Genomic DNA, 19,810 nt, shown 5'->3' with positions numbered 1-19,810 from the left:
TGTGAGGCAAGCACGCTACCCCCTGAGCTATGTCCCCAGCCCTGGCATCCTGCATTTTATCTCACAGTCCAGCTGTAGACTGAGTGTTGGGAAGTTTTTCCGAGGTGTTTATGGGGGTAAATGGGTCCGACCATCCTGGGTTCCTGCAGTCATACTTGTCTGGGACCCACTTTTAATTAAAGACCATTATCTGGGTGAGTCATTTTTGGACTTAGTGGAAGAGAACCACAGGGCTTCTTGCTAGATCTGGGGCCGTTCCCTAGGGGGGCAAGGTGAGTCCTCGGGTTCTTCCTTCTGAGCACCATTTGGCCTGTGCTCCGAGCAGCGCCATCACCACCCTCCCTTCTCCTCCTTCTGTACCACCGACCCTCACCTCAGGCCAACCCAGGAGGAGCACTGGACTGTGGATGACAGACAGGGACTGGCCTCTCCGGGCTGATCTTCTCTTTGGCTCTTTGGCAGGAAGGTTTTAATCCTTGGGTCCCTGAATACAGTTTGGCAGCAGGTGACACTTCTCAGGCCCCAGAAGTTCTCAGGCCCTGGCTTCTCCCTCTGGCTTCTGACATCTTATTTCTCCGAGTCTCTTGGCTCAGGACCTGATTGGGGGTCTCAGGGAGTCACCAAGGAGGGATCGATCCCCTCTTCGCAGCCCAACCTTCGTGGACACAAATGAAATTCCCTTCTCTTTTTAGTTAAGATTGGACTCCTTAGGAGGAATCTTTCCCATTCAGGAAACGGAGGACAATCGAAGCAGAGAAAGAAATCTAAAGCAGATGCGTCACTTTCTGACCTTAACCTCCTCTGCCAGAGAGCCACCCACTTGTGGTGGCCATGAGAAACCTAGTCTTGAACCAAACCCATCTCTTCAATTTCCCTTGCACCAGATGAGCATCCTGGGGTAGACATAGGGGTGCTTCCTGAGGTCAGAGGTAACCTTCACACCCTCCCAGGACCTGCTCCCACCACCCAAGGCAACCTCACTGCAGCATCTCACGGAGAGCATCCTCTGGCTTCTCCCCCTGACATTTAAGGGCCATTACTGTCCCTGGTCAGCCTGCCCTCCGATGCCCTCTGGCCCTGCTCAGGGTATCCCCAAAGCCCTGTCTCCATCTCCTCCTGTCCAGGGCTGCCCGGAGGTCATGCATTCTCCCCCGGGATGTGCATGCATCTTGCCAGCTTCCATGATGGCGGTGAGAACTGGACTCCTTTTTCTCTTCCGCTTCTCTCCTTCGCCTCGCTGCCCTCTGTCCCACCTACCAGGTTCCCACTTTGTGTGGGTGAGAAGTTTCCGGCCCTCCCTCCATTTGCTGCAGAGATAAAGATCTTGATCACCGATGTCACCATCTTCAAAGAGCAGTGGCAAAATATTCTTTTTATTGGGTTGCTAAACCGTGTCTGGCTCCCTTCCCTGGGGCCATAGTGGTAGAGAGAGGGCAGAGGAAGAAACCAGTTTGTCCACCATGGAGGCCGGGAGACTTTCCAGAGTTCGGATTCCCACTAAACAGCTATTTGTGGAATGTTGACTTCTGTGGCCTAATTTATTCCTTCTTCAACTTTTTTGAAATGAAGGAAGTAAAATAATCGGGTGCTGTATCCGTGCCCAACGCTGTCTCCATACTGGAGTGATTATATCTGTTATGGACTGAATTGTGTTTTCCCTGAAATTTATGCGTGGAAGTCCCAGCCCCCTGGTATAGTAATTCCCCTTTGTCTGGGTTTCTCTCGATATGGTTTAAGTGACCCACAGCCAACTGTGGTCTGAAAATATTAAGTGGAATATTCTAGAAATAACAATTTAAAGCGTTAAATCGCACGCCATTCTGTGCAGTGGATGGAATCTCATGCAGCCCCGCTCCCTCTTATCTGGGATCTGAATCATCCCTTTTTCTGGGGGGTGGTGGGCAGGATGCATGATGTCTAGACTACCCACTCATTAGTCACTTAGTAGCTGTCTGAGTTATTAGATCAACTCTTATAAATTTGCAGACTGGGGTTCGGATAACCCTTGTTTTACTTACTCATGGCTCTCCAAAGCATAAAAGCAGTGATGCTGGCAATTCAGCCATGCTACAGAGAAGCCATAAAGTGCTTCCTCTTAGTGAAAAGGTGAATGTTCTTAATAAGGAGAGGAAAAAAAAAAATCCCTTGTTGGACTTAACGAGATCTGTGGTAGGAATGAATCTGTGAAACTGGGATGAAAGAAGAAGAAACCCGTGCTAGTTTGGCAGTCACACCTCACAGGACGGAGACGACAGCCGTGGTGCCTGCTTAGTCATTCTGCCTTCGCCTGGTCACACAGACAGAAGATCAGCTCACACCGTCCCGAGGAGGGCGTGCACGGTACCGGGGACCACAGTCACGGAACCCGTGTCACAGGATATGGGTAGGATTATTCTATTCAGTGATTGGTTGTTGTTGTTGATCTCTTCTTGTGCTTAATTTATAAATTAGACTTTACCCTAAGTATCATAGGGAAGTGTGTATAAGAAAAAACATGGTAGATAGATAGATAGATGCATGGATAGATAGAAAGGATTTGGTACAATTTGTGGTTCAGGCCTCCACGAGGGGTCTTGGAACACACCCCCAGGTACAGGGCGGGTACTGTATCTCAGCATGTGACTATATTTGGAGATAAGGTCTTTAAAGGGGTAATTAAGGACATGGGGTGGGACCTAATCCACTACGGCTGTGTGCTTATAAGAAAAGGAGATTAGGACACACGCACAGAAGGAAGATCAGATGAAGACATGGGGAGAAGACAGGGTCTATAAGCCTTGGGAGGAGCCAACCCTGGCCACACCTGGAACTCACACCTCCAGCCTCCAAAGCTCTGAGGAAGTTCATTTCTGCTGCTGAGGCCACTCTGCTGTGGTACGTTGTTAAGGCAGCCCGGGTCTTGAGTGTCCTCTAGAGGCCTGTGTGTTCTCCCGGGGCTGCCATTGGGAGGTGGTGGAACCTTGAAGGGGTGGAGCCTAGTGGGGGCATTCAGGTCATGGTGGCAAGCCCTCGAAGGGCATTGTGGGGCTCCAGCTCCCTCTGCATTCCATTTGTTTTCTGGTCCTGAAGTGAGTGATTTTTACCATACCCTCCCACCATGATGCATGGCCTTGCCACAGGCCCAAAGCTGTGAGTCAACTGATCATGGACTGGAACCTCCAAAACTGTGAGCCAAAAGGAACCTTTTATCTTTATGAGCTGATTACCTCAGGTGATTTGTTATAGCAATGGAAAGCTGATTAATATATCACACATCATGGTTATCATCTGGTCTCATATGCTCCAGATGGTAGGTTGTGAGGGAAACAGAAAGAGGACTTGGAGAAATCAAGGGAAGCATTCTGTGTACGGTCACTCATTCCTTGAGGATACCTCTTGCTATTCTTTCAGAGCTCCTGTCCCTCCTCCTGTCTCTGTTGTGTCCTAAGCTTAGAAAGGACTGGTGGGAATGTTCGCTGAGCAGTATCCCAACAACGTGAGGTCTGGCTTCCCAAATTGCATGAAGGCTATTTTTATGACTTTTTCCCCTTAAGCCCTATGGAGAGTGGAGAAAACAAGGAAAAAGTGGAGGAAATGAGAGAAAAACTCAAATTCAACAGTACAAATGCAAAATGCCTTCTGGCTCATAACCAACGCTAATGACTATTACTGATCCCCTGTGGTAGACAGAACAGTAATTATCATCCTTCCCATTTTGTAGATGAGAAAAGTAAAGGCAAATATCTTGCCCCCAACTGTTCAAAGAGCAGGATGTGGAGACAGAACACAAGTGATGGACCTGGGATGGTACGATTTTCAATTTTTCCATTTCTTCCTGGGGCCCCTCCAGGAAGAAACCTCGAGATTCCTCCCTGCCCCACCCAGAGGCAGAGTGGGCTGAGACTGAGGTCCCAACAGGGGTGCGTCCCTGGGGACCTCCCCACCCCTGCTCCCCCAGCCTCCGAACTCTCCCTCCCTCTTCACACAGGTCCCTTTCCGTGGTGGAGGCGCTGGCTTTTGATAGTCCTCAAGGCCAAACAGAAAGTCAGCACAGCCTGAGTCTCTACCGCTTCCAGGGTGGCTGCGTTTAAAATTAAAGCTCTCTGTGTGTGTGTGTGTGTGTGCGTGTGTGCGCGCACATGTGTGTGCATGTGTGTGTGCGCGTGTGCGTGTGTGTGTGCATGTGTGCGTGTGTGCGTGTGTGCACGTGTGCATGTGTGTGTGTGCATGTGCGTGTGTGCGCATGTGTGTGCATGTGTATGCATGTGTGTGCGCGTGTGTGTGCATGTGTGTGTGCGCGTGCATGTGTGTGTGCGCATGTGTGTGCATGTGTGTGCGCGTGTGCGTGTGTGTGCGTGTGTGCGTGTGTGTTAAGGGAGAAGAACAGCTTTGCCCTAGTGATTAAGTTTTCAGAAGGATTTGCCTGTTAGCCAAGCTGTAACTGTGGCTGGTGCCAGGAAAGCATATTTAGAGAATGGGAGCCGAGCCCTCCTTCCTAAGCCCTGTGTTCCATTTGCTCTGTGGTAAGGCATTGGTCGGGGGAGAGGGGCCTTCCAAAGCTCTCTGGTCAGGCGCAGTACACTGCAGGCAGTAGACTCCCATGGATGTGGTTTTTTTCCATACTTAATGGGTGTTTAGACAGAAGGAGGGCCACCTCTGTCCAGGGTTCTGGGGCTCTGGGCTTTCTGTGTCAGAGAGGTAACTGGGCTGGGCTTTGGAAACTGGGCTGGGCTCTGAACTCTTGGTGCCCGGGCTCCCCAGCTGGGCAGGCAGCCTCCCTGAAGGCAGGGGAGATAGCGCCCTCAGACACAGACTGAAGAGCCGCCAGGAGCTGCAGAGAGGGTGTGACTTGGTCTCTGAAATCATTTCTTGGTGAAGTGCTAGTTACAGTCCTCCCGACTCTGTTTTCCTTATGGGGGCACAGAGATCCCTGTCCTTGTCATAGCTGCATCCCCACGGTACCCAAGAGACTGCAAACCAGGGCTTGCTAAGCCTGGAGGGAAACTCTGGGAAGGCTCAGGCTCTGACCAAAACAAGCTGAATAGGGAAGATCCAGCTCCTGGGAGATCTCTCTTCTCCACCTGGAACGAGTTACCATTTAGACTGGGGTGAGTCAGACGCACACGCGGTGGCAGAGGGTTCCTAGGACTCCCACCTCCTGGTGTCCTCACCTCTGTAGAGTCCTTCTAAGGGAGGATGGCCAAGGCGGTGGTTATGTGACTGTGTCACGTTACATCCTTGTCTGACTTTTCGGTAGGTTCACTTTTGTGCTTATTATCTTTTGTTTCCTGGCCATGAGGGGAGTGGATTGGCTCTGCCATGTGCTCCTGCCCTGAGGTGCTGCCTCACTACAGGCCCAAATCAATACCCCAACTGATCATAGACTGGAACCTCCAAAACTGTGATCCCAAACAAAACTTTCTCTTTTTTTTTTTTTTGTATAACTTTGTTACCTCAGGTGTTTTGTTCTAGTAACAGAAAGTTGACAAACATATCCCATATCAAGGTTATCTGGCCAGCCTCTAATTTATGATTTTACTCACTCAACCTCCCAAATAGCCAGGATTATAGGTATGGATCACTATACCTGGTTCCTGGGGCTGCCTTTGAGGGTGCAATCTGCCATGGTGTGAAATGCCCATGGAGAGAGCCATACAGCAGGGGACTGAGGACAGCCCTGAACTGGCAGCCAGCATGGAATCTGAAGCTCTCAATCCTTCAGCCCTAAGGAAATGGATTCTCTCACCAACCCGAGTGAGCTTGGAAGTAGCTGATTCTCCTGTTGAACTTTCAGATGAGAACACAGCCTGACCAACACCTGCAAGACCTTGACTGTAGCCTGCAAGACCCTGACACGGAGAACCCACCTAGGCCATGCCCGGACTATCAGAAAGTGAGACAAAACACATGAGTGTCGTTCAAAGCTTCTAAGTTTGCATTAATTTTTATTTTTAAATATAGCAGTTGATAACAAAAGCAAGGGATCTGCAGAGTAAATTCACAAAGAACACAATGACCAGGCAGGGTGCATAGCTACTAAAGAAGGAAACTTAGGTAAGCCTTTTGAAGTCCTTAAGGAAAAGGCAGTGATTTTGACTCTTAGCCATCCTTTGAAGAAGATATGGAAGACATGCTTCCAGGGAAACATGAAGGAAAGCACTGAATCAGCCACTTCCTGGAGGGGTAGGCTTGTGGGAAAAGCGATCTTCACAGAGCTGGGTCAAGGTCATCACCGGGAAGGGGGGTCAAGGTCATCACTGGGAAGGGGGGTCAAGGTCATCACCGGGAAGGGCGCTGAGACTGTGCCTGGCCACAGGACGCACAGGAGGCCCTGAGGATGGCCGCAGAGGGAGCCGAGAGGCAGGGGCAGTCCCGGGGCAGCCAACAGTAGCCTCTGCAGGACGCGGACTTCTCCTGAGCGGGCTGGGAAGCCCTTCCAGGGTTGGAGGAGTGGTTGGGAGGATGATGTGACCCGACACATTCTAAAATTAGCTGTGCTCTCTCTCCTAATCTATGAGCTGTTTAGAAGAAAGAAGGGGGACGCCGGGGTGGCAGAGATTTTGATTGATTTCTTTATCCCTCGCAGCCCTTAGCCCGATGTCTGACCCATCAGCTGCCTGGGAAGTGTTTGTTCCCTGGAGCCGAACATGTAAACCTTCGGTGATTTCTGTGAGATTTCTGACGTACTGACGAGATGCAGTTCCAAATACTGTTCTGCGGTTTCTCTGACACTGGAAATGTTGATGGAACGGATGAAAGGGAACTAGAGCTACATTGATAAGGAAAGCATTTCTGGTTTCTCAATCTTTCCCCAAAGTTCACAGAAGGGAAAATAAATGGTCGGATGTTACCTGTGGTGGATAAAGGGCATCTGCTCGTTTGCCTGGTGATGCTAAAGAGAATTGAATAGTAATAATCAAAAGGACTATTCAGCTTTTGTGTGTGTGTGATCTCCTCCTACTGGGACCTCACAATGTCTTTGCCCATAGAACCTACTGCTTAAAATACCACCAGTCTTATCATTTAAGTTTGTTTTTTTTTTTTTTTTTTTTTTTTTTTTGTACCAGGGATTGAACTCAGGGGCACTTAACCACTGAGCCACACCCCCAGGTCCTTTTTATTTTTATTTTTTTAAAATTTGCATTAGTTGCCTAGGGCCTCCCTAAATTGCTGAAGCTGGCTTTGAATTTGCAATCCTTCTGCTTCAGCCTCCCAAGCCGCCAGGATGACAGGCAGATGCCACCACCCCCGGCTCATCTTTCAAATTTAACTTATGATTTCTATTCCACGGTTATCTTGAATGCTGTGCTTATTTCTTCTTCACAAGGGTCAGGATCCCAGAGAAACTCTTAGGATCAACCAAATTCTGTAGAACTACGTGAACAGTTGGGTCGGGTAGCCAACATATATATGGGTGATGCTTAATTTTAGGGGTTGCTGGGACCAGGCTGTGTAGCCAGATACTTGGTCAGACACTGGTCTCGATGTTGCTGTAAAGGCGTTTGTTGGTTGTGATTAACTTTTTAATGGGTAGACTTTGAGTAAAGCAGACCATCCCCCATATTGTGAGTGGGCCTCATGCAATCAGTTGAAGGTCTTCAGAGAAAAAAGGCCAGGGTCCTCAAGAAGGGAGAACTTTTGCAAGAAGACCGCCCTGGGACTCTGGACTGCAGCACCGGCACTTGCTGGATTTCCCAGCTGCCTGTCCACCCAGTGGGTTCTGAACTTGCCAGCCCCCTACACTCATGTGATTTATTTCATCCTTAAAATCAACCTCTCTTTCTCTGGGATCTACAGTGAGGAAGGTGGAGGTAGGAAGGGAGAGAGGGGGGACTACATACAGGTCGCAGTGGGAGGGAGGGATGCAAAGTGTGCCCTAACCTCCTCCATAGAGTTCCCCCCAACTTCTGCTCTTTTTAACCCCGAACCAGCCACCGACAAGACCTTTGAGGCAAATGTGCCGAGTTTCCAAGAACGTGATCTGCGGGAGCCACAGAGGCCTCCCTCGCTGTCCGGTCCCTTCACCCTTGTCACAGTGACCCCAGTGAGAGGGACAATGCAGCAGAGAAGCCTGCGCCCCGCCACTCCTGGGACTGGACTCTCCACCTGGCTGTCACATGGAACCTGCGCCCTTTCTCCCAGTGGGAAGGACGGTCACTCCCAACCCAAGGTGTCTCCCAGTTGCCCCGCACAGCTGCGCTCTCAGCGCACCCCAGGTATCTGCCCTTTCCCGGGACTCCCCAACCTCCAGGGCTCCCCAACCTCTAGGGCTCCCCAACCCCTAGGGCTCAGCCCCGTGGAGGCTCTGGGCGCGGTGTTGCTCTGCCCCTTTATTCTGGCCTGGACTAGTCGGGCGCTCAGACTTGTGTGCAGTCCTGGGAAGTTCTTTCCCCAGGGGTCAGACAGGCTTCAGAATGTCCCAGCCTGGGGGAGTTTCAAGTCTTAAACCAAGTTGAATTTGAAGATTGGCTTTATAACAACCGGCCCTGCTTATAACCCTTCTCCTTGGGGCTTAGATGGCTGGGACAGAAGGGAGAAGACCAGTTCACCCTGGTGGGTGGCCCAGGTGAGGAATCCCAGGGACAGAGACCATGCTCACATCCTGGGTGAGCCCAGTCCTCACCTGCTCTGTGGACGGAGCACCCAGAGTCCCTGCTCTTCTCAGAGGCGGGGAGACCCTGGTGAGCCATCTCACCCCACCTTCCAGACCCGGTAGGGCACTTAGAGTTCTGTGGTCATTGCTGCCCAGGGTCCAGGTGGATCTTAAGTGTATCTGGATCTGTGCTGTTGCCAGACCTGGGGGAAAACCTGTGAGTAGCTGTTGACACTCAAGGTTTTGCACCTAGCAGAGATGAGTGGGAGGTGACGGCCACACTGGCCCGTCCTCAGGCCACTGTAAACTGGCCAGAGGTTGTCAATGGATGCTCTTGCTCCTGGCAGAGCAAGAGTATTAATGTATATTAGGGCTCATCACAATCGCCTGGCCTGGGTTGGGGGAAGAGCTCTTGCCTAGTGTGTATAAGGCCCTGGATTCAACCCCAGAATTGAAATAAAATAAAATAAAACACAAGTGTGGCCCGATCTTCCTCAGATGACTGAGAGATGGATGAATGAATGCAGGATTAATGAAGGAGGCCCCTGTTTCTTGGTCTTCCTTGTTTTGATTTCTAGCAGCACTTGTCTCCGTCAGAGTGTCTCATCCAAGGGAGCTACTTATTTTTTCTCCTTCTTCTTCCCTCCTCTCCTTCCTTCTCTTTTAGAGCTCAGACAGATTTCATCTTCTGGAGATAATCATCACAGAACCCTGAATTTGGAAACCGTTGTCCGATCTCCAAGAAGATCCTTACCACGAGGGATCGGGGGATACAGAATGAAGTTGCCGGCGCATGGGGTAAAAATAAAACGTTCTCTGTCCCCCCTGCCCTCTGGGGGCCCTCCCACACCTCATCAGCCGAATCATCCTTGTTTATAGGAAGGAAATGGGAGAAGCCCAGGAATGGCAGTCGCAGCGAGAAGGGGAGGAAGAGAATCAGAACGCAGCATCCTCCACGTTGGTCGGCCCAGGGAAGGGGACACACCCCTCTTTTCATCTGGAGGGAAAATCCTCGACAAAAGCAGTTAAGTTGGGAGTCCATTGAGTGCTTTACCCATGGCCCAGGTCAGGAGTGGGGAGCATGCAAAGTCAAAACCACGTGGAGACAAGAGAACTCGACTCAGTTCACTGACAGTACCTGTGTGTGTGTGTGTGTGCACGCCTGCGGGTGTGCATTGTGTGTCTCCAGGACCAGCTGACTTCCAACCTGTTTGCTGCTTCTCTGGGAAGCAGGTTGGGCTGTGTGGTTATCAGCTGCACTAGACGGAGAGATATCTGAACAGATTCCAAACAGATTCCAGGCATTTCTTAGTGTGCTCTGGATCCGCACATTCCCAAAGCTGTAAGTCAAGCAGGGACAAGCGAGTGGAACTGCCTTGGGGGCACTTCTCCTTACAGTTTGTCCCTTACTGAGCTCTTGTAAAATAGGAGCCCGACGTTAGGAGGAAAAGTGTTGCCCCGTGGGCCTGATCTCATATGCTCATCCATAAAGTGGCAGGATGTTTTGTCTTCCTGAGAGGAAGGGCTCCAAGGCTCTGAGCACCGCTGATTCTGCTTGGGGAGAATCATCTGCAAAATTCTGCTTTATTTTACATCCCCCTGTTTTTATCGTGCTATCAGATTTCTTTATGTCTTCCTTTATGCTACATTTGTTTATTTATTTTTTTTACATAACAGACCTAGGACAAAACCCCCATCCTTTCCTATTTCACTTCCTGTCAATCACTTCAAAATCCTTCTGGTGTCCTTACTCCCTGCAGATCTCAGCTCTCTGACTTTCAGAGTCCCCAACCAAGAGAGTAGCGACTCAGCATGGAGCCACACAAGTTGTCCCCAGGCTGCAGAGGACGGGCCGAAGGGCTCACTCAAGAGGCAGCATCTTGGGAGAAGCTAAATCCAGGGATAAGATGAGCACATTCCCTGGGGATGGGTAAAGGACAGAGAGAGAGAGAGAGAGAGAGAGAGAGAGAGAGAGAGAGAGAGACTGCGAGGATGAGCTGAGGAGACAGAAACCACAGAGATGAGACAGGAGAGGGATACCTCAAAGCAGAGACCTGGAAATAGAACCTAAGAAACTTTCAAAGTCAAGAAAATACGTCTAGCAGTCGAGTCACATAAATGTGCCTGTCAGAGAAGGTCATTCCTGCTACACACCCTAGGGGACTACCCATCTGGGGAATGTAAGCCCCTAACAGGGGGAAATACCATGTGACTGTCATGGATCCAATGCTGTGTCCTCCCTAAACTCCCATGTGGAGGCTGGGTGTGACTCTTCATGTGATGGTATCTGGAGATGGAGTCTATGGGAGAAAATTAAGGGCAAATGGAGGTTGAGAAAGTGGGGTCTTAATCTGATAGAGCTAGTGCCCTTAAAAAAGTGCCCAGAATATACAACAGAGAAAAGATGGACAGGGACAGTCTCCTCAGTAAGTGATGCTGGGAAAACTGGAGAGTCACATTCAAGAAGAGCCCTGATCTTAACACCACACCCCAAATCAACCCAAGAAGGACGAAAGGCCACGTGGGACCCGAAACCATGAAACTCCTGGAGGAAAGCACAGGGAAACTCCTTGGCCTTGGCCTTGGCAGTGGTGATAATTATGAGTTTTTGCATATAAAACTGAAAGTTAAGAAAATGAAAGCAAAAAAAAAAAGTGGGATGAAATCCAATTTAGAAGCTTTTGCACAACAAAGGAAACAATCAATGAAATGGACAGGCAGCCTGCAGAGTGGGAAAAAATACTGAAAAACCGCATAAATGAAGAGTGGTAAATATCTGAAATGTGTAAGGAATCCATACGACTCCATAACAAAACAGAACACAAAAGCAAATAAGAAACAATCGAAAAGTGGTCCATGGATCTCAATGGACATTTTTTCAAAGATGGCCAACAGGTATATGGAAAGGTGTTCATCACGAATAACGAGGGAAATGCACATAAAGACCACAGTGAGATATCTTGTTGAAACAGATATTATGAAAAAAAAAGCCAAGAGGCAACAAGGACTGGTGGTAACGTGGAGGAAAGGAACCTTGGTACACTGTTGGTGAGACTGTGTGTTAGCATAGCCATTATGGAGGCTACTTGAAAAATTAAAAATAAGACTACTATATTATCCATAAATCCCTCTTTTGAGTATCTATCCAGAGGAAATAAAATCCGCATGTTGTAGAGCTATCTGTAGTGCTAGGTTCTTTGCAGCACTGTTCACAACAGGCGAGGGTGTAGAATCAATCTAACTGTCCATTGGTGGGTGCATGGATAAAGAATTTGTGATGTATATACAAAGTGGAATATTAGGCACCCTTTGAACCAGAAGGAAATCCTGCCAATTGTGATAACATGGGTGAACTTGGAGGACATTAGGTTAAGTGAAATAAGCTAGACCCAGAAAGAAAACTACTGCATGATCTCACTTACATGTTGTGTCAGTCATCTTTCTGTTACTATAACAAATACCTGAGATGACCAACTTATACAGAAAATGTTTGTTTTGGCTCATGGTTTTAGAGGTTTTAGTCCATGATCAGTTGGCCTAGTTGCTTAGGGACTTGTGGTGAAGAAATACACAATGGTGGGAGCTGGGGGGCATGTGACAGAGCACAATTACTCACCTCATGGTTAGGACACATACAGAGAGAGAGAAAGAGAGAGAGAGAGAGAGAGAGAGAGAGAGAGGAAGAGGCCAGGGTCCCATGGTCTTCTTCAAGGGCACACCCCCAATGATCTAAAGACCTCCCACTAGGCTCCACCTCTTAAAGGCTGCATCATTATTCCAAACTGGGAACCAAGACTTTAACACCTGGGCCTTTGGTGGACACACAAGGTCCAAATTCTACCATACATAGAATCCAAAAAAGTCAAATGCATAGAAATAGAGTAGAACCCAAGGGTGGGGAGGGGAGGAAATGGGGAGATGTAGGTCAGAGGGTACAAACTTTGGATGAGTAGTTCTAGAGACTAATAATGTAGAGCATTAAGAATATAGTTAATAGCATTGCATTGTACACTGAAAATTTGTCAAGAGAGATTTCAGATGCTCTTACCATCAAAAGAAAGAAAGGAAGGAAGAAAGAAGAGAAGGAAAGAGAGAGGGAAAGAAGGAAAAGCAAAGAGAAAAAGAAAAGGTAATTACACGAGGAAGTGAATATGCTAATTTGCTTGCTGAGTCAATCATTCCGCTATGTGTACAGACATCCAGACAGCACAGTGTACTACCCTCAAGTATAAAAAGTAAAAAGGGCGACCTGAATTCTAAAAAATAAGAGGACCAGCCGACACCCTGCCGTGTGGGTGGGTGCACAGTGAGAAGTCACTGTCCTGTAAGCAGGAGAAGCCTCACCAGACATCCAATCTGCTGCCACCTTGATCTTGGACTTGCAGCCTCCTGAACTGTGGGACAGTGAGCGTGTGTTGGTGGAGTTGTGTGGCCTTTTGTCATGGCAGACGGAACAGATCAAGACAGCGCCCCAAAGCCAGGAAACCCACTCGCCCTTTACCCGGCCTCCGGGAGATTCCAAATGCTTTACCTCATGCACTCATTCGGCCTCACTATTTTAATCTCACAAACCAGTGAGGTCAGTTCTATTTCCATCCCGTGGCGGAGTGGAGGAAAACAGGCCTGCAGCACTTTCAGGGGCCCTCTCCAAGTTCCTACGGCCAGTGTGGGGAGCACCTGGGTTTTGCTCCCAAGCTTCCTGGCTCCAGAGCCTGGAAAATGAGCCCCTGGGCCTCGGCACCCTGTTGTTGGAATTTCAACAGCGAGAGCCTTAGTCATCGTTGCAGTTGGAAGGACTGGATACCTTCAGGTTCCTTTGTCCCTCCACGGGGCTGTCCCTTTAAGAGCAGGTCGGTGGCAGAAAAATAAAACTGGCCCTAGGAGTGGCTGGTCTGTGGGGATCAGTGTGAAGCCCGGAAAGGTCAGGCCTTCTGTGGCCTTACTGCAAGCTCTGGCCTCCCCATCCCCCATCCTTGATCCCTGGAAAACTTTCCAATCATTTCCAAGGACTGTGACCCCACAGAGCTGCAGAAACGGTCCTTTGGAGCGTCCTTGTTGAGCAGTGCGCGCACATCCCCCTGTATCTCCGGGAGGCGGGATCTTACTGCCATCCATGGGCTGAGATGGGAGGCTGGGTCACACCTGGGGTGCCCCACAGGTGATCATGCTAGCAAAAACAGGGGCTTCCTGTCCCAGGACTGCGAGGCTGTCAATCACCGTGACACTGAAAGCCATAATTTTAAAGGGAGAAATCACCCATGCAGGAGGAGCAGGTCAATGGTACGAGCAGACCATCGGGGTCACCCGAGCTTCCTGGCAGACTTATTACAGCCATTATCGAAACAAACAAGCCACCGCTGGGCATCGCCTTTGCCGGACACGGGCAGTGGCCGGGCGGGGGAGCAAAGCTTAGAACAACTCCATTCCCTCGGCTCTCCTACAGGAATATGTACACGAGGAAAGGTCAACTGGTTGAGAGAAGCAGCTTTCAATATTAGTTTTCTTCTTTGCTCTTTTCCTAATATTTGACTTTTATTGTGGATTTAAAACCGATTTTTTTTCCCCCAGCGAGAACTTTGCAGAGTACATTTCTAAATCACAGTTAGCTAATAAAATTTCTATCTGATCAAGCATGAAAAATGCCATTTCGAAAAAAAAAAAAATCTAATTAGATACGTCCCAGTATATGTGTGTATTTATTTTATTCACTAATTCTGGGAAAGTTGGAAGTCTAGAGATGGCCACAGGGTGATAGGCAGATCAGGGCTGAATGGAGGGCATGGTGACGTGGCTGGCACTTTATACCCGTTATTTTGTTTAAGCTGCCTGACGACCGTATGGGTTGAATGCTTTTCTTCTCCCCAGGTTACAGATGAGGAAATATGGAGACAGAGGAACAGAGTGAACTCGCCCAGGTAGTTGGTGGGCATGTAAGATGAAGGAAGGAGAGACCATAGGTACCATTGTGCCCATCCTGGTTAGAAAGTAGGGGGTGACCTGCCTCGTTCTTGCCCTTTCTTTCTTCCATGTGGCTTCCGGGATTGGGGGTCTTTGAACTATCAATGGAGCTCGGTGGCTGTTCTCTATTTTCTATTTTCTGCACTCTTTCTTCCAGAAATGCTTATTTATAGATACCCATTAGTCAACCACGCCCCGAAATGTCAGAGATTATTAACAACGGATCGCAGTGCCAAAACCTAAGGAATAAAAGCTTCTCCAAAGATAATGGATTGGCACTGCCATGGGAATACCTGTTCCTTCGTGAACTATGTGTGTGTTCCACGAGGTTGAGGAAAGGGGAAGTTTTCAACCGTAAAATGAAGAGGATTGCGTAAATTAGCTTGAAACAGCAATCTTTGAAAAAGGCGATTGAGGGCAGATGTCCTTGTAGAAGATTTGTGTGTGTGTGTGTGTGTGTGTGTGTGTGTGTGCGTGTTTGAAGATTGAACCCAGAGCCTTGTATATGCACATGCAAGGCACAAACTCTACCACTGAGCTATATCCTTAGTCACCAATTTTATACTTTGAAGTTCTAACCACCAGTGTCATGGTCTTTGGAGATGAGAACTTTGGAAGGTAATTAGGATGAGGTGAAGTCATGAGGTGGTCCTTCATGATGATATTAATGACTTTATTTTTAGAAAAAAAGTAAGAAAGAGCAAGAGATCCTGTCTCTCTACCATGTTCAGACACAGAGCGAAGAGAACAAGTCAGGAAGCCAACCGACTAACACCTTGACATTGAACTCCCCGGCTTCCAGAACTGTGAGAATAAAGACATGCTGTTCAAGACACTGCCTGTGCTATTGCAGACAGAGGCCTGAGCAGGTGACATTGGCTTAGAGAAAGACGTTTCCTACAGAGAGGACAAGGACAGGTGCATGGAAGCTGGATGGCTCAGGCGTGTGATAGGTCCTTGACAACCTCAGATTTAACATTCATGGTTTTGAAAATACTCGAGTCTGGGCACGTACCACCTGTCAGTTTGCTGAGGAATCAAGGTGAATAGAGGTACTGGGAGCACGTTCCCTTCTCTATTACATGAGCTTCTGTATGGCAAAGACCCACCCGACATCAAGCTTGACTTCAGTGTCTTAAAGACCCTGCGAGCAAGCTATTTGGCAGGCTAGGAAATTGAAGGAATCACATGCTGGATTGAAATTCATGACTCTGAGTGTTCATGAAGGTATCTGGGTGAACCTCTTGGGGATACCAATGTTCCTTGTGGATCTGAGATTTATCTCATTCTGGATCCAATAATTGGGGTTGATTTGCTACCATTGTTCCTTCATTAACTCAGCTGTGTATTTGCCACATGGTTTTTGTTCAGCGTTCCTGCTCTGTGCCAAGTACTTACTGGGTAACAAAACACATGTGGCCTCCAGCTTTGTGGAGCTCATAAAGAATGGGTCAGCAAAAAAAAAAAAAAAAAAAAAAAAAAAGGACACAAACAAACATATGTGATTGGGATGGTGATCCATGCCAGTAAGGGAAAGAGCTCAGCTCGACAGGAGAGAGTAACAATGGTGTGTGTGCGTGGCGGGGAGGGGGGCACAGATGGTGGGGAGTGGTCTACAAAGGGTTCCCTGGGGAGGTGAAGAATGAGCAGACCTGTAGTCCCTGGAAGGAGTTTCAGGTGGAGAAAGGAGCAAGTGTGAGGGCTCTAAGGGAAGGAAGGTTGGTGGAAGACTGGGAAAGAGAGAATATGGAGCAGCATCATGAGCAAAAGAGAAGCCATGGAATATCGGGGTCCAGGTGGGCAAGACTTGGGCACCACCACAGGAGTTTGGCTTCTGTTCCCCCATGAAATCAGAAGTCCAAGAGGGGCCTAAAGCTTCATTTAAAAACCGCCCCCTTGTCTCTCATGTAAAGAACAGACACAAAAGAGAAGGGGGTTCAAGTCGATGCCCAGTTGGAATCTGGGTTCCCAAATTTGGCTTCAGATTGGAACCATTGGGGGTTGTAAAAGAATACTGGTGTCTGGGCACCTCTATCCCTAAGGATCCTGAATTTATTAGCCTGGAAATTTGAAAAGCATCTCAGGTTACTCTGGCGGGCAACAGCGTGCAATTCACTGGATCTGGAAGGTGGATGTCGTGGCTCAATGGTGATCCAATGGTGGTGTGTCCTAGGACCGTGGCCACAACCAGCCAAGTCAGGGCAAATACGTGAGATGCATTTTAGAGGTGGGAATGTTAATGAGTGGTAGAGGAGCAGCAGGTACCAAAGATTATTCAGAGGTGAAGCCTGAGCTGCAGAGAGATACTTGGGAGGCATTGCTAGAAGCAACCACGTGGAGGAGGACACATAGAACAAGCCACCCAAGGATGGAGCCCTGAGGCTGGAAGTGGAGGTGGTACTGCATAAAAGACTGAGAAAGAGAGTCCTGGAGGTAGAGGGAAGCACAGAAGGAGGAGAGAACCATGGGTTGGCAGTGATGGTGGGAAGCCAAATAGAGAGGAGAAAAGTAATGAAAGACAGAGAGGAAAAGGTCCATGGGCTGTTGAAAGGTTTTGACATTTTCAGGCATGAACATTTTCACATGTGAGTAGGGTCAGAAATCAGACAACATGTGATGAAGAATGAATGGAAAATTGAACATGAGGAAAATGTGTGTAGAAAATTATTTCAAGAAGCAGGAAGAAGAAGGCGGAGGAGGAGGAGGAGGAGGAGGAGGAGGAGGAGGAGGAGTTGAAATGGTGGCTAAAGGGAGATGTGGAGTTGTCTTATAAGTTGGGAAGGTTTCAAAGCAGGGTTATGTGTTGTCTTGCTCTGTTTTCTATAGCTATGACAAAATACCTGAGAACAGATAATTTTATAAAGAGTAAATGTTTATTTGGCACAAGGTTCTGGAAGCTGGGAAACCCAAGAGTATGGCAAAGACATCTGGTGCAGATCTTCATGTTGCATCATGACATGGCAGAGACATCCCATGGTGAGACAGAAGAAGCATGCTAGCTGGGGTCTCTCTTCCTGTTCTTCAAGATCCATTCATGCTATCGTGGAAATGGAAGCTCCATTCTCATGACCTCACTTAAACTCCCTAGACAACCCCACCTCCAAATACCATTAACATAAGATTTTGGAGATTAAGTTTCCAGCACAGGAACTTCCAGGGAACGCACTCCAACCACAACCTGTGCTGCTAGGCATGTTCTAGACGGCAAGAGGTAGAAACTGATAGGCCAAGAGGGAGGGCATCATCATTAAGGTAGGGGGGGGAGATGGAGGCCCTGAACTGTGGGAGGCACGAGCTATTGACAGGAGGAGGGATGCTCCCTTCATTTCAGCAGAGTGAATGAATAAGAAAGGGACAGACGTGAGGAGCTTTGTAAATTAGTTATGGGAAAATGAGAGGGTATCTAGCTGGTAAATTTGATATTCTCAATTAAGTGTAATTAAGCAGACACAAGGTGAAAGTGAGGGGCCAGATAGATGTGAGGGTATTTTCCCCTATTCATACTTATCTATGAAAAAGTTGAGAATTTCCAACTTTTCACTTAAAGAAAGTACTTTGTGACTTCTCTTTATTGTCTCTGAATTGCCAACATCACTGCTCTTGATCTTTTGGGACAATGTGAAGTAAAATCCGTGTTACTTTAACACAGGCAATGTGACATCCCTGCCGATTACTGAGGCAGCTACTAAATGACTAACAGGCAGGTAGTGTATACAGTGTGGATACTCTGAACAAAGAGGATTCACATATGGGGCAAAATGGAGTGGGGTGGTTTGAGATTTTTTTTTTATCCCCTTATTCAGAACACTGGGCAGTTTAAAATTTGTGAATTATTTATTTCTGGAATTTTTCATTTAATATTTTGTAGTTGACCCTGGGTAACTAAAACTGTGGAAATCGAAACCAAGATACAGGAGGACTGCTGTATTAGAAAGTGTTGTGAAATTAGAGACGTGTTGCGTGTCTATGTAGAGTGACCAGCAAGATGTGACTTTTCCCACCATCAAGACTTAGAGGCACAGGTTGAGGCCCAGAGAAGGGAGATAGTGGGCTTCACCCCAGACTGGGAATTTGCAGATCTTTGGTGATTTTAACAAGAGCAATCCTTATGAAGAGAGGGATAAGAGGCTGGACGGCAGGTTTTAGAGGTGTTGATGGAAGACAGTCTGTCTCACCTCCCTGCAAGACGGTCTGGCCGACAGACTCCAGCTCCACTCTCTGGCTCCGCCCTGAGTCCTTGGCATGACCCAGGTTTCCTGGCAGATCCCAGCCACTGGCTGTGGGTACTGGTGCAATGGTGGGACACTGGATTTACTTTGGATTTTTAAATATTTATATTCAATTCCTACTGCTGTATTAAAAGAAATGGTTACAAACACGATAACTCAAGACAACACACATTTATTGCCTCACAGTTTCTACGGATCAGGAGGCTAGGCATGCTCTGATGAAACCTCTGCTTCAGGTCTCACGAAGCAACAATCAAGGTGTTGAGGGAGGTTGGGGCTCATCGGAGGCTCAGGGTCCTCTTCTAAGCACAGGTATTTGCTGGCAAATCACCCCTAGTAATTCTGATTTATGTCTTTTTACGTCATGGGAGCAGCACTTTAGCATTCTTTTTAAAATTTTGCCATTAGATTAAATGTTCTTTGAGAAAATTAATATGGATCTGGCTCATAGCACTTTATTCAATAAATACACAGCAATTTGATTTATTCTTTTCCCACTTACACTTTGGTCGCTTACAATTTTTAGCTATTACAAATAATAGTGATGGATTGACTCCAGCTCACTGAAGTTGCTCAGAGCTCATGATTCTCCCGGAGATTCGAGGACAGATTTTTCTTAGAGTCACGGGGCTGGATGCCAATGAGAAAATCGGTCAGAAATATAAAGCATCCTTCTCAACCTGAGCAGTTAATGTGGACGATCCAAATGGTTTTGATTTGAGTGCATTTTCCCCCACAAGCATTTACCGGGGAAAGCAAGTTCTTCCTGAGGCACTCTGGCTCAGCGCTTTGTGAAATTGGGCGATGACGTCTGTTCCACATCACCCAGGCTCCCGCAGTAGCCATCCAGCGCGAGGATCTGGTCAGGCCATACATGCAGCTTCATGACCCTGGAGCAGAAGTTCCGAGCGGGAGGGAGGGGACGAGAAGGAAAGCACAGGGGACGGGAGTGGGGGTGGAGTCAGGTGCAGTCAGAGGAAGGTGATGAAGAGGGTTCATGACCGAAGAGAAAATGAGAGGGGGAAGCCTTCAGTCTGGGAGATTGGTGCCT

The 19,810-nt window shown here is 48.1% G+C and overlaps 2 long non-coding RNA genes across 2 annotated transcripts; both read left to right on the top strand.

The window, feature by feature from the left end:
* Positions 1-2,295: 2,295 nt before the first annotated feature.
* Positions 2,296-7,033, top strand: LOC144256584 (uncharacterized). Its single transcript, XR_013344158.1, has 4 exons — positions 2,296-2,383; positions 3,701-3,786; positions 5,774-5,872; positions 6,566-7,033. It is a non-coding gene; the product is annotated as an uncharacterized LOC144256584 (long non-coding RNA).
* Position 7,034: 1 nt separating this feature from the next.
* Positions 7,035-11,580, top strand: LOC144256585 (uncharacterized). The gene is made up of 2 exons (XR_013344159.1): positions 7,035-8,195; positions 9,240-11,580. It is a non-coding gene; the product is annotated as an uncharacterized LOC144256585 (long non-coding RNA).
* Positions 11,581-19,810: the final 8,230 nt, after the last annotated feature.

This window comes from Urocitellus parryii, chromosome 8 (assembly GCF_045843805.1).
Source record: "Urocitellus parryii isolate mUroPar1 chromosome 8, mUroPar1.hap1, whole genome shotgun sequence".
NCBI classification, from domain to species: Eukaryota; Metazoa; Chordata; class Mammalia; order Rodentia; family Sciuridae; genus Urocitellus; species Urocitellus parryii.
The sequence above is the reverse complement of the archived record's forward strand: the minus strand, read 5'-3'. Positions and strand labels throughout refer to the sequence as shown.